This window comes from Urocitellus parryii, chromosome 5 (assembly GCF_045843805.1).
Source record: "Urocitellus parryii isolate mUroPar1 chromosome 5, mUroPar1.hap1, whole genome shotgun sequence".
NCBI lineage: Eukaryota > Metazoa > Chordata > Mammalia > Rodentia > Sciuridae > Urocitellus > Urocitellus parryii.
In genome coordinates, this window is record NC_135535.1 from 103,209,160 (window position 1) to 103,224,803 (window position 15,644).

General features: G+C 34.5%; 2 pseudogenes; one reads left to right on the forward strand and one right to left on the reverse strand.

Annotated features, from left to right (window-relative positions):
* Positions 1-512: 512 nt before the first annotated feature.
* The window catches only part of LOC113201641 (vomeronasal type-2 receptor 26-like), an 82,780-nt pseudogene continuing 67,648 nt past the window's right edge, over positions 513-15,644 (forward strand).
* Positions 7,234-9,516, reverse strand: LOC144254830 (V-type proton ATPase 116 kDa subunit a 2 pseudogene; annotated as a pseudogene).

Here is a 15,644-nt window from a genome sequence, read left to right on the forward strand (position 1 = left end):
TAATTTTGTTTTAGCAGTTTAGATCATCTACTGTCCATTTGGCCACAGACTCAGACAAAGCCCAGTATTAAGGAATTATTCACATAATGCTGCATTTTGGTTGAACCTGGGTTGCCCTTGTGGTTCCAGATAACATTAGGGGAGAAATGTTTTTCAGGGACATGACACAAGAAATGGCTATCAATGGACTCTGTGTTGCATTTACAGAAAGAATCCCAGAGTTTCCTGCAAAGGATACTATTAACAGTGAACTTTTCATGTAAAGATTCACATATTCAAATATCATAAAACTTTTTATGTGTTTATGTTTTATGTGTTGATGTGTGATGGCATATATGATATAATATAAAATAGGTTATTATATTTTTTTAAATACTTTATTTTTTTAGGTGTAAATGGACACAACACAATGCTTTTTTATTTTTATGTGTTGCTGAGGATCAAACCCGGGTCCCTCCTGTGCTAGGCGAGTGCTCTACTGCTGAACCACAATCCCAGCCCCTTCTGAGAATATGTGTCACCAAATATATAAATTATTTTGCAGTCTTCCATTTGGTAATATCTGGGTTACAACATCTGACTGGGATATAAGTCTATATCCTTTTGACAAATGCTAACTTATACATATTTTGAGGGAGGATTATCAGTTTATGTACACATGGAAGAGATCCTTGGTTTTAAAGATTTTCTCAAAAGTGTTCAGCTGGCACAATATCCCTGTGATGTCTTTAATCAGAATATGTGGTCATTGTTATTTGAATGTCCATACCTGGATCAACATGGGATCAGATTATTGAACCAGTGTGAACAAAATGGTAGCCTGGAAACTCAAGCTGTGCATGTTTGGGATAGGAAAGCCTCACATCAGAGTTACAAACAAGGTCTATTCTGCTGTGAATGCCATTGCCAAGGCACTTCATGAAGAACTCTCACTCAAGGTGGAAGAAGGATCACTTGACAAAGGTGTAAGTGCAACTCCTCAACCTTGGCAGGTAGTAGCAATTCATTCTTGTGTTTTCCTAGGGCAATGGGCCATGGATTGTCTTTTATATTTCTTGATTCATGATGTTTTTGCAGATACATATTATTTTGTTGTTGTTGTTGTGTTGGGGATTGTAGCCAGGGGTGCTATACTGACTTAGCTATATCCCCAAACATTTTTCTTTTTTAAATTGAGAGTAGGTTTTTCTAAGATGCTAACACTGGCCAGAAACTTGTGAACCTCCTGCCCCAAACTCCTGAGTCACTGAGATTACAGATATGTACCACTGTTTCTGGCTCTACATGACGCTTTTAAAAAGCAAAATACATTTAAGAAGATTCATTACTCCCACCTTGAAAATTTAATATTTCCATTATAAAACCATGTTTGTGAAACTTTTTAAAAATCCAACTCTAAGCATATTTAAAATAATATTCATGCCCTGTGTGGTAATCCATCATTTTTCTTATTCTTTTTGTTGTTTTGGAATCAAATAGAATATTTAACTCAAAGAATTTTCACAAGAAAAATATGGTCTATTTGAAGAAAATTTAGAAAATGAATTCCAATTTTTCATTTTGCAATTTTTTTGTTTGTTTTTGTAATATAAGTTCTGGAAAGGACAAATATATTCTTTAAAATGAAAGTGTTCTCAAGATCATTTGACATGATAAGAAGGTCTCATAGTAATTCTAAAATTATTTTGGATTATTTTCAGAGATTTCTGTCCTTTCACCATAAGAATTCAAAGACCAATAAGAATATGACAGTTTACTGAATTGTGTGTATTTTTCCTTTATTGTGTACATTCCAAATTAAACATCCCATTTTTGGTTCTTTTCAATTTAAAAAACTTAGTTGTGAGTCACAAACTGTCCACATTCATATTTCTAAGCATATAACATTTACATTTGAATTGTCTTGTAAATAAATGGACAATAAGTTTAATTTCACAGAGAGAAACTAATTGTAATAATTTTCCTATAGGCCTTCCTAGTGACAATGCATACTTACATAAAAACAAGCATGGATGGGTAATAACTGGGGCTGGGATTGTGGTTCAGCAGTAGAGCACTCGCCTAGCACAGGAGGGACCCGGGTTTGATCCTCAGCAACACATAAAAATAAAAAAGCATTGTGTTGTGTCCATTTACACCTAAAAAAATAAAGTATTTAAAAAATATAATAACCTATTTTATATTATATCGTATATGCCATCACACATCAACACATAAAAAGTTTTCTCATTTGTCCACATATTTTAATATAGTATTTTACTATAGGGAATGATATCTTATTTTGCCAGTTATTTATTAATTTAGCAAACAATGAGCACCTTTTTAATATTAATCTTTTTGATATCTACTTTTTTGAAGTATTGACTATCTTTTGCCCATTTTAACATTTTCTCTCACTTTCTCTTTTTTATAAGTAAAATTTTGAATATATTCCTTCAGATAATTATATTCAGATATTTTCTCCTCTGTGAGCTGACTTCTTTCATTTTATGTTTTGATTAACAAAGTTATTTACATCAATATAGTTCAATTTATTATTTTTTATTTATGGTTTATGATTTTTATGTAATTGAAAAGTCTTTGCTTGCATCAAAGTAGTGAAAATGATTTTTTTAGTTTTCCTCTATTTTATTGCTTTATACTTTACATTTAGATGATAATATATTTAAAATTTATTTCTATATATGATGTGAGTTAGGAATCACAAATTTTTTTCTACTGCAAAAATTGAAGTAATCCAGAACGATTTATTGAAAAAGATATACTTTTTCAAGTGCTCTGTATTATCACCTCTAAATTAGGTGTTTCGATGTATAATGTATATAATTCTATTTATGGACTCATTATTCAATATTTTTATATTTATTTTTATCTTGTAGCTTATAATTTGTAGGTTTTTGCAGCTTTTATATGTATATAATCATATTATTTGAAAACATGAACATTTATTTGTTTTTAGTTTTATGGTTATATTTCTTTTTTGTTATTAAATTAGCTAGATTATCTGGTAAAAGTTGTAATGAAGTGGCAATAACTGGCACACATAGTATCCTTGAAAAAGAAATATTCTTTTAATGTAACTTTTATTAATGCAATAAATTACACTGATTGAGTTATTTAAAAACATTAATCTATGGGTGATTCCTAGAATTGTCATTTAATCATGTCATTAACTTTTTTCATATTGGATTTAAAAAAATATATTTTTAAGTTGTAGATGCACACAATACCGTTATTTATCTTTATGTGGTGCTGAGGATTGAACCCAGTGCCTCACAAGTGCTAGGTGAGTGCTCTACCACTGAGCTATAACCCCATCCCAAATGGATTTAATTTTCATATATGTTACTGAGAAAAATTAGTCTACAATTTTTTCCTGGTTTTATTAATGTATATTTGACAAATTAAAATTGTACAAATTCAAAGGTGTACAACATGATATTTTAATATATGGATGCATTTGAAATTATTACCACAACTAAGGTAATTAACACATCCATTATTTCACATAATTATGTATCTGAATGTTTGCATGTGTGCTGAGCACACTTAAAATTCATTATGTCAGCAAATTACAAGTATATAATATATAATTATCAAGTACAGTCAGCTTGCTATACAGTAGGGCATCTCTATTTATTCATCTTGGAATTGAAAATTTCGTTCCTTTGATCAACACCTCCCCATTTCTGTAGCTACACAATTTCTACCACTATATAATCTTTGATAAACACACTTCTACTATTTATTTTTTATTTCATCCATATTATCACAAATAGCAGCATTCTCTTTTGTTAAGGGTGAATAATACTCCTTTGTATATAAACGTACCATGTTTTCTTTATTTATTCCTTTGTTAGCTGATACTTAGATTGTTTCCATATCTTGGTTGTTGTGATTAATGCTTCAGTGAAAATGGGAGTGATTTTGCTTCCTTTGGATATATACACAGAAGTGGGGTTGCTAAATGTATTTCTATTTTAATTGTTATGAACCCTCTGTACTCTTTTCCATACTGGTTATACCTATTTGCATTTCCACCCACAATGTGTAAGGATAAACTTTTCTCCACATCCTCACCAATACCTATTATCTTTTGAATTTTGATGATAGCCATCCTCGAATGTATGAGGTGACATCTCGTTGTGGTTTTTATTTGTGTTTCCCTGGTGACTAGTGATGCTGAGCACATTTTCATAGCCATTTTTCTGCCTTTCTTGGGAACACATCTCTTTTCAATGTATTTTTCATTACAATATTTTGTATTTTGCTAATAAGTTGTGCAAATTACTACTACATTTTGGATATGAACAACTTTTTGGATATATGGTTTGCAATTATCTTTTCCCTTCCCACGGATTTTCCTTTCACTCTGTTGATTGTTTCTCTGAAGAAACTTTTTAGCTTAATGCCCTTCCACTTCTTAATTTTGCTTCCATTGCATGTGCTTTTGATATCATATGCAATAATCTCATTACAAAGACCAATGTCATGGGATTTTCTTCTATATTGTCTACTAGGAGTTTTATAGTTTCAAGTTGTTAATCCATTTTGAGTTTATTTTTGTATATGGTGTAAGATAAGAATCCAATTTCACTTCCTTTTACGTGTAGAAAGCAGTTTTCCCCAAGCCCTTTTATTAAATGGATTATTTTTGCAGTTTATTTTTGGTGCCTTTGTCAAATCTAGTTGACCTCATATGTGCAGGTTTGTATCTGGACTTTCTATTTGGTTCCATTGATCTGTGTATCTATTTTTATGCCAGTACCATGCTGGTCTTTTTAGCTTTTTTTTTGTGGGGTTCATTTTGACATATTTATAAGTGCATGGAGTATAATTTGCCCCATTTCAACCCTCCTTTCTCTCCTCATCTTCCCATTCCTCTAGTTTACTGATCATCTCTCTACTTATTGATTTAATTTATTTATTTAAAGATATACATAAAGATGAAGTATATCCATTTATGTACATAGTATAATTTGACCAAATTTATTCTGCAATTCCTTCCTTTCCTCTTCTATACTTTCTGCCCCTCAGTTGCATTTTTCTACTCCACTGAGATCCCTTTTTTAAAAAAATCATGGAATCCCTCGTCCCCATTTTTTCACTTATTTTGCTCTAGCTTCCGCATGTGAGAGAAAACATTCAACCTTTGACTTTCAGAATGTGACTTATTTCATTTAGCGTGATGTTCCCCTATTCCGTCCATCTACCAGCAAATGCTATAATTTCATTTTCCTCTATAGTTGAGTAAAACTCTATTGTGTGTATATACCACATTTTCTTTATCCATTCATCTACTGATAGGTATCTGATCTGCTTACACATCTTGGTTATTATGAATGATGTTGCTATAAACATTGGTATGCATGTATCATTAGAGTATGCTGATTTTAATTCATTTTGATATATATCAAGGAAACTGGGAAAATTGGGTTGTATTGTGGTTGCTTCCTAGGTTTTGAGGAATCTTCATTGTGCTTTCCAAAATGCTTACACTAATTTGTAGTCCACTAACAACATATGAGTGTCCTCCACATTCTTACCAGCATTTAAATTACTCATATTCTTTGCATTTGCCATTTTACCCAGAGTGATATGAAATCTGAATGTAGTTGTGATTTACTTTTCCTTGATTGGTAAAAATGTTGAACATTTTTTTGTGTGTATATTTTTGGCCATTTGTATTTCTTCTTTTGAGAAATGTCTGTTTAGTCCTTTTGCCCATTTATTGATTGGGTTATTTGTTTTTTGAGTCCTTTATATATTCTGAATATGAATCCTCTGTTGAGGAAAAGGTGACACAAATTTTTTCCCATTCTGTGGGATTTCTCTTCATGTTCTTAACTGTTTTCTCTGCTGTGCAGAAGCTTTACAATTTGATGGAATACCAAATATTGATTCTTGATTTTATTTTTTTGAGATTTTTGGGAGGGGTCTTGTTAAGGAAGTTGGTAGCTGAACCAATATGTTTTAGTATTGAGCCTATGTTTTCTTTTAATATTTGCAGGGTTCCTGGTCTATTTCCTAGATTTTTGATTCACCTCTTTTGTGCAGGGTGAGACACAGGGATCTAACTTCATTCTTTTACATATGAATGTCCAGTTTTCTTAGCAACATTTGTTAAAAAGCCTATCTTCAGTGTTACTTTTTGGCACCTTTGTTGAATATTATTAGATGACTATATCTATGTGAGTTTGTCTTTGTGTATTCTATTCTATTCCATTGGTATTTATGCCTGTTTTGATTATAAAGAGGCATAAATACCAATGGAATAGAATATATATATATATATATATATATATATATATATATATATATATATACATATATATATATATACACACACATTTAACTATTGATCTGTAGTATGGTGGCTGGGTACTGTGAATTGCTAAGTAACAACTGTCTTCTGCAGGGGCTTATGTGTAGTTTAAGAATTTGGTGGCTATTTGCAATTGTGGAGCCTGTGAATGCAGAATCTCTGTATATTCTGATCTATAGTACAGAAATGTCCACCATGGCTGATGCATTTCCTCAAGATTCTATTCATTCTCATGACAGGGATAGAAAGTCAGTGGCTTGTTTTCACTTAATCTTCTCCTGATACTATAAGGAGTATGGGTTTAAAGTTATCAATTCTAAGGAGTGATTTGCTCTTAGGTAAGCTCTATCCCACTCTCCTTGGCTGTGATGATGGGGTAGGAATTTGGGTAATCTTCAGATAACAGTGATTCTTCTATAGTTTCATTCTAGTTGAATTATTGAGACCACCTGTTTCAAAGGTATTCCCTGTGGTTTTATTTTTTTACCATCTGAAGGTGGAAAGAAACTATATATATTTAATTTCTTTTTTGACATAATAAACTCTGTATCTTTAAAAATAAAGTTTAAAAGGAATCAAGTATCTAGAACCATTTTCAATTAGCCTTCCAAAATTGGCTTCTTCCCCCGCCCCCATCCTGTATTTAGAAACAATTACCTTTAATATAACATCTGGCATGACCTAACACTTGCTTGTAATAAAAACAGAAAAAAATATGTATCTGAAATTGATAAGTGTAACAAAATATTTAACATATGAAGAAGAGGTATATGTTACAGAATTATTTGGTTACATCATAAGGTAATCAATGAAAACAGAACTTTTCCTCTCATAAATTTGACATACGTGAAATTCTATAACATGATATTCTTCATAATTCTGAGAGCTCATTGGTTACAGCAATATGATCATGCCACGTTGTCACTGTCACTCAACTTCCATGAAAGTAGACTGAATGAGAAAGGAACAAATTTGGTGCCTGCACCAATGTAGAATTTGTTCTGAAATTCTACCCAGTGGAGGCATATGGCATGAAGAAATGCAGAAAGCCCTTCCACGATCAAGAGGATGAAAATCATCAAAACTGCAAAGAGAGCAATCACTGGGAGCAGTGCAAGACACCTTAGGTGGTGTACACTTGTAGGCCCAATTGCTTCAGCATGGCCCACAGGACATCAGAGAGCAGTGCATGAGCCAAGCTGAGTACCCAGAGCCGCAGGTAGGATGCAGTGTTGGTCATGAAGCCAAGACAGTACTCAATGGAGTGAATTACTTGAGTCAATAGTACTTCTCCAAAATGAAACTCTTCCCAAGGCATTTCTCTGCATCCATCTTCCATTTGGTTATTTCCCTCTTCTGTATCCTGGTTTCCCAGCAGAGAAACATTTTCCTCGCTATCTTTCCATATGTGTGTAACCACTCCGGCTTATGCCAAAGCAACTCTGCACATTGTGTAGCCACAACAAGAAAAGTGGTTTTCCCAAGAAGAGAATGGGAATAGACAGTACTGTGACAACCAGCAGCACTTTCGGGACGTGCTCCTGCCCAGGGTAGAGGCCACTTGTTCTACTTGCTGGGAATATGAACAAGTTGATGAACTCAATTAGAATGCTGGGAGCATTCTTGTAAGTTTCTGCCAGAAACATGAGCCACTTATAGACAGTCATAAAGATGAGGTATCACAGACATTTTCATTTTGAAAGAATTTAGGAAAGTGAGGTGATTGGTTGCTATGTTCCAAATTGGGTCAATACCCAAAGGATAAGGGTGTCGGAACACTCCAGGAACAGCTCAGTCCAACTGCAGCACCCTGTTGTGCCTCAGAACACTGTCATTCCACAGAACCATCTCCTCAGGCTCCTCCTGAGTGTGACTGGAGCTGTACATGGCAGACACGTTCCACTGAGAGCCAAAGATGTTGAGTAGGACTTGGAGAAGCAGTCATTGTAGATGAGGCCTGTGTACACTGAGAACAGCCCCATGAGAAGAAACATCCTCAAGATGCCCTGCAACTGGTTCAGTCCAGGATGATTTTCATTTATTATCAATAAGAGGGCAAATAAGAACATCACAAAACTGTGGCCAAGTTCTCCGAACAAAACTGGGATGTGATGATAGAAAAGAGCTGGATTCACTTCCCTGTAGCTCCCGATGCCATAAGCATCCAAGATGCTCTGAAATCCCTCAATGAACCTGTTGGTCTGGATTAGGGTTGGGGGTGTTTATTTTGTGGTGATTGTGTTCATAAATGAGGGGACGGTAGCCCCGCTCTCTCCCAATCCCTCCTCTAGCGCCCTGCGCAGGTCATGCAGATCACCCTCAGGACACCAGACCTTGGGGATGAGGCACTTATTGGTCAGTCCAAGCTGCACATGTTCAGCATGTGGCAAATGGCTTTCATTTTCTTCACCTGGATGACGTGTCTGTTCACTGGCTCAGCAGCTTTACACAGCACTTGCCTTAAATAATCATCAGTTTTGTGAAGCAGTGTAGAGATTCTGGATCCCAGTATTCAACCCCTTCTGAATCTCCTTTCACTTCTCAACAGTGTTTGAATAGGAGTAGATATGGCAGTAGTAACAGTCACATACCTTCCTGACCTTGTGGCCAATCTGCTCTCCCCAAAAGGATATCAAGAAGATGGCAGGCCAGAGGGAGGCAGCAGTCTGTGTTGCTCCATGATCCAGATCTCACCTAGTCAGAATACTGCATCTCTGAGAGTGTTAGAAGACCCCTACACAGGGCTGAGGCTGTGGCTCAGCAGGAAGCACGCTTGTCTGGAATGCATGAGGCACTGGGTTCGATCCTCACCACCACATATAAATAAATAAATGTCTATTGACAACTAAAAAAATATATATTTTTTAAAAAAGACCCCTACAGAGATGATCTCCACAGAAATCACCAGAAGCTGTGATCCCACAAAGGGCTGGGCCTCAGCTTTCAAGGAGGACTCCTGACTCCTGGCTCCCCAAAACCCAAACCCTGAAGTTCTAGCCCATGGAGGGATTCTAGCACCTTAGTAGAATCACCTATCAGCACCTCTGCAGAATTCTTAGACTTTGCTCACCTCCCATGCAGGTCACTCAGCTACTACCTACCCACAGAACAATGTCATCACCCACTCCCCCCACCTTTCCAGATACCTCAGCCGGTGCTGGAAGCAGACTGCCTCCACCTTGGCTCAACATTCTCACCATATTAAGTGGGGGCAGCTCCCAGATCAGATCTCCAGCAGCCAGGTACCAGGTTTGCAACCTCCCCCTCTCCCCAGCGGTGGAAACCCAACATAGTAGCTCCCCAACACAGGTGTGCAGTGTGACCAGGGAGCCACCCATAGAAAGCCCCAGTGTGAGAAGTTTCCCAACTGGAAACTGCTAAGGGTGAGGGAGACAGGGCTAATGTTTGGATCCTAACAGAGACACCAGGACCTGGGAAATCTCCAGGCAAGATAGGGAAATAGTACTGGGCACCCCAGTCATATCAGTGGTTACAAAAAGAGACCCTTGAGGTGCAGTCTCCCTGCAGGGACTGGCAGGTGGCACTCCCTGCTTCCAGGTGCCCTACACCAGGACAAATCTTCCCACCCTGGTTACCTACAACATCCTGAGGGCAGAGAAACCAACTGACAACAGACAATGCCACCTACATGATGAAAAGAGAAGTAGGAAAGATACAGATCTCTAAAACTAGCAAGAACCCTGGTTTCTTTCTTGGAGTATTTTTTCTCTTTCTCTTCTACTCCTCTATCCTCTGGCCCTTACATCCCCAATATATGTGAAACCAAGAACTTTACATGAAATAAGATTTTGAGGACTGAGTCACCTTAATCATATAATATAGAGGTATTGTATATGCCCTTTTTTCTTTTCTTTTTTTCTTCTTTCATTTTTTCCCCTCCAAATTTTACTATTTTAATATCCTGTATTTTTCTAAATACATATGTGTATTTGTTTTATGTACTCTACTGTCTTCCCATGTATTTGTCTACCCTAAATTTTTTTTCCTGTCTATTCTCTTGCTACTAACTCTCTTCATTAGATTTCTCTTTCATACTTCCTAAGATATATTAACTCCATATCATCTCATCCTATCTCCTCAGCATATCATCCTATGCCTCACCCCCCATTCAATGTCCACCTTCAGAAACTGTAAACCTTTTTACAAAATTACTGATTATATTTTATATAATAATTGAATTCAACATTTCTGTACATTGAGACTAAACTGTAAACATCTTAGTAACAACAAATTGTTCATAAGTGGTATATTGTTGAAATTGGGATCTGTTAACATTGTCTTGCCCTACAAAGGCAACATCTTGGAACCTTACAAGAGCACTAAAAACCTATAGGATAAAAGCAATAACACTCCAGACCCACAGAGCAGGAACACACACAAGCAACATGAAAAGATAAGGGAAGAAAGGGTCCTAAACAAATCAAGACACCACACATCATTAGAATCATTGGCAGCCACAGAAGAAGGAATTACAGAGAAGGAGTTCAGGATGTACATGGTTAAAATGTTCTGTGAACTCAAGGAAGATAAAAAAGAGCAAATGCATGCAGTAAAAGATCATTTTGACAGTGAGCTACATAAACAAATCCAAGAAGCAAAAGATCACCTCAGCAGGGAGATAGAATGAAAAAAAAAAAAATATATATATATATATATATATATATATATATATATATCAGAAGTCCTTGAAATGAAAGAAATAATAAACCAAATTAAAAACTCAAAGGAGAGCATCACCAACAAAGTAGACCACTTAGAAGGTACGAGATAAGACAATGAAGATAAAGTATATCATCTTCAAAAGAATGTAGACAGCACAGAAAAAATAATAAGAAACCACAAGCAGAACATCCAAGAAATATGAATTAGCATAAAAAGACCAAATTTAAGAGTTATTGGGATAGAGGAAGACATAGAGGTACAAACCAAAGGAATGAGCAATCTGCTCAATGAAATAATATCAGAAAATTTTCCAGACATAAAAAAATGAATTGGAAATTCAAATTCAAGAAGCCTACAGGATGCCAAATGTACAAAATCACAATAGATCCACATCAAGTCACAGTCACACTATAATAAAAATGACCAATATACATAATAAGGAGAGAAGTTTTTTTAAATTTTTTATTTGTTTTAGTTACACATGACAGTAGAATGACCTTGACATATCATACATTTGAATCAGATGAAATATAATTTTTCATTTGTCTGAGTGTACAGGATGCAGAATCACATTGGTCATGCAGTCATGTAAATACACACAGTAATAATAATGTCTAAAAGCTGCAAAAGAAAGAAATCAGATTACAAATAGGGGAAAACTAACTTGGATAACATCAGATTTTTCAACACAGATCCTGAAAGTTAGAAGATCCTGGATCAACATATATCAAGCTCTAAAAGATAATGGGTGCCAACCAAGAATCTTGTATCCAGCTAAATTAAGCTTTAGATTTGAAGATGAAATTAAAAACCTCCCATGATAAACAAAAGTTAAAAGAATTTATAGCTAGAAAACCGACACTACAAAACATGCTTGGAAAATTATTCCATGAAGAAGAAACAAAAAACAACAGTGAAAATCAGCAGAGGGAGGAAGTACCCTAAAGAAAAAACTAATCAAAGAGGAAAACTAAGTCAAGTTAAATAACAAAAATAAACAAATATGGCTGGAAATACAAACCATGTCTCAATAGTAACCCTGAATATTAATGGCTTAAACTCACCAATCAAAAGACATAGGCTAGCAGATTGAATTTTTAAAAAGGCCCTAAAATATGCTGCCTTCAGGAGACTCATTTGATAGGAACAGATATACACAGACTGAAGGTGAAAGGTTGGGAAAAATCATACCACTCCCATGGACTGCAGAAGCAAGCAGGGGTTTCCATACTCATATCAAATAAAGCAGACTTCAAGCAAAGTTAATCAAAAGAGATGAAGATGGACATTACATACTGCTCAAGGGAACCACACACCAACAAGACATAACAATCATAAATATATATGCCCCAAACAATGGTTCAGCTATGTTCATCAAACAAACTCTTCTCAAGTTCAAGAGTCAAATTGACCACAACACAATAATCTTGAGGGACTTTAACAAACCTCTCTCACCACTGGAGAGATCTTACAAACAAAGGTTGAATAAAGAAACTATAGTGATCAATAACACAATTAATAACTTAGACTTAATGGAAATATATAGAATATTTCAACCAGCATCAAGCAGATACACTTTCTTCTCAGCAGCAATGGATCCTTCTCTAAAATAGACCATATAATATGCCACAAAGCAACTCAGCAAATACAAAAAAGTAGGGATACTACCATGCATTTTATCAGATCATAATGGAAAAAAAATTGGAAATCAATGACAAAATAAAGAATAAAAATTTCTGCATCACATGGAGACTGAACAATATGCTACTGAATGAACAATGGGTTACAGAAGACATCAATGAGATTAAAAAATTCTTAGAGGTAAATGAGAACACAAAAACAATATATAGAAATCTCTGGGACACTATGAAAGTAGTACTATGAGGAAAATTCGTTGCATGGAGTTTATTCCTTAAAAGAAGAAAAAAAAATCAACAAATAAATGACCTCACATTACATCTCAAAACCCTAGAAAAAGAAGAACAAACCAGCTGCAAAAGAGGTAGAAGTCAAGAAATAATTAAAATTAGAGATGAAATCAATTAAATCAAAACAAAAGGAAAAAATTGAAAAAAATGACAAAACAAAAAGTTGGTTCTTTGAAAAAATAAATAAAATTGACAGACCCTTAGCCACACTAACAAAGAGAAGGAAAGAGAACTCAAATTATCAGCATACATGATGAAAGAAGTAATATCACAATAGACACTACAGAAATACAGAAGATAATTAGAATTTTGAAACCTTATACTCCAATAAAATAGAAGACATTGAAGGCATCAATAAATTCCTTAAGATATATGATCTGCCCAGATTGAATCAGGAAGATATTCACAACTTAAACAGACCAATATCTAGTGAGGAAATAGAAGAAGCCATCAGAATTCTAAAAACCAAGAAAATTCCAGACCCAATGGATACACAGCCGAGTTCTACACAACCTGTAAAGAAGAGTTAATATCAATACTCTTCAATTTATTTCAGGAAATAGAAAAACAGGGAGTACTTTCAAACTCATTCTATGAAGCCAATATCACCCTGATTCCAAAACCATAGAAAGACACATGAAAGAAAGAAAACTTCAGACCAATATCTCCTATGAACATAGATGTAAAAATTCTCAATAAAATGCTGGCAAATCAAAGACAAAAAGACTGTGTAACATGATCAAGTGGGATTCATCTCAGCGATGCAAGGTTGGTTCAACATACAGATATGAATAAATGTAATTCATCACATCAATAGATTTAAAGATAAGAATCATATGATCATCTCGATAGATGCAGAAAAAGCATTTGACAAAATACAGCACCTCTTTATGTTCAAAACACTAGAAAAACTAGGGATAACAGGAACATATCTCAACATTGTATAGGCTATCTATGCTAAGCCTTAGGCCAACATCTTTCTAACAGAGAAAAATCGAAGGCATTCCCTGTAAAATCTGGAACAAGACAGGGATGCCCTCTTTCACCACTTCTATTCAACATAGTTCTTGAAACACTGGATAGAGTAGACAGATAAAAGAAATTAAAGGGATATATACAGGAAAAGAAGAAATTAAATTAGCTCTATTTGCTGACGATATGATTCTATATCTAGAAGACCCTCTCCCCCCCCCCAAAAAAAAAAAACTCCACCAGAAAACTTACAGAACTAGTAAATGAATTCAGAAAAGTATCAGGATATAAAATCAACATCCATAAATCAAAACCATTTCTGTATAGCAGTGACAAATACTCTGAGAAGGAAATGGGGAAAACTCCCCCATTCACAATAACCTCAAAAAAAGATATTTGGGAATCAACTTAACAAAATAGGTGAAAGATCTATACAATAAAAACTACAGAACCCTAAAGAAAGAAATCAAAGACCTTAGAAGATGGAAGGATCTACCTTGATCTTGAATAGGCAGAATTAATATTATCAAAATGAACATACTTCCAAAAGCACTATACATATTTAATGTAATTCCAATCAAAATCCCAATAGCATTCCTCATAGAAATAGAAAAAACAATCATGAAAATTATCTGGAAAAATAAGAGACCCAGAATAGCTAAAGCAATCATAAACAGCAAGAGTGAAACAGGTGGTATCACTATACCAGACCTTAAACTATACTACAGAGCAATGGTAACAAACAACAACAGCATGGTATTCACACCAAAACAGCCTATCCTAAAAAAAAAAAAAAAAAAAAAAAAAAAACAATGTCAAATGTTTTCTCTGATATAAGGAGGCTGACTCATAGTGGGGTAGGGAGGGAGAGCATGGGAGAAATAGATAAATTCTAGATAGAGCAGATGAGTAGGAGGGAAAAGGAGGGGGTAGGGGATTAGCAAGGATGGTGGAATGTGATGGACATCATAATAATCAAAGTACATGTATGAAGACTCGAATTGGGTGTCAACATACTTTATATTCAAACAGAGATACAAAAATTGTGGTGTATATGTGTATTAAGAATTATAATGCAAAACAACAACAACAAAGTACATGTATAAAGGTATAAATTGGGGGCTGGGGCTGTAGCTCATTGGTAGAGCATTTGCCTAGAATGTGTGAGGCACTGGGTTCAATCCTCAGCACCACATATAAACAAAATAAAGGTCCATCTACAACTAAAATATATTGTAAAAAGGCATAAATTGGCATCAACATATTTTATATAAAGAGATATGAAAAATTGTGCCCTATATGTGTAGTAAGAATTGTAATGCTTTCCATGCCATCATGTAATTAAAAAAAAAATATTGTCACTAGACTTCCTAAGAGAATATGTAGATCTTTGACTTTTCATTGCAGTTTTAGGCTCTTACAAGTCCTATTAATGTATGTCTACCAGAGGTGTTAGATAGTATACTCTGATAGCATTTTTAAAAGCATATTAAAACTTAAATTAAGAAAAATAAATTAACAAATTATTTAAATTAAAATTAGGATAAACAAAAGGCCTGATGCAACATTTCTGAGTTTTTTGACAATATTAAAAAATTGTTATTTATTTGACAGATAACTTCTGAATTAATATAAAGAAATGACAATAAGTTGTATATGTATTCATTGAAAACATTTTTATTAAGCACCAAGTAGAAAAGTTTCTGATTTTTTTTTAACTAAAAACACTTTTATCA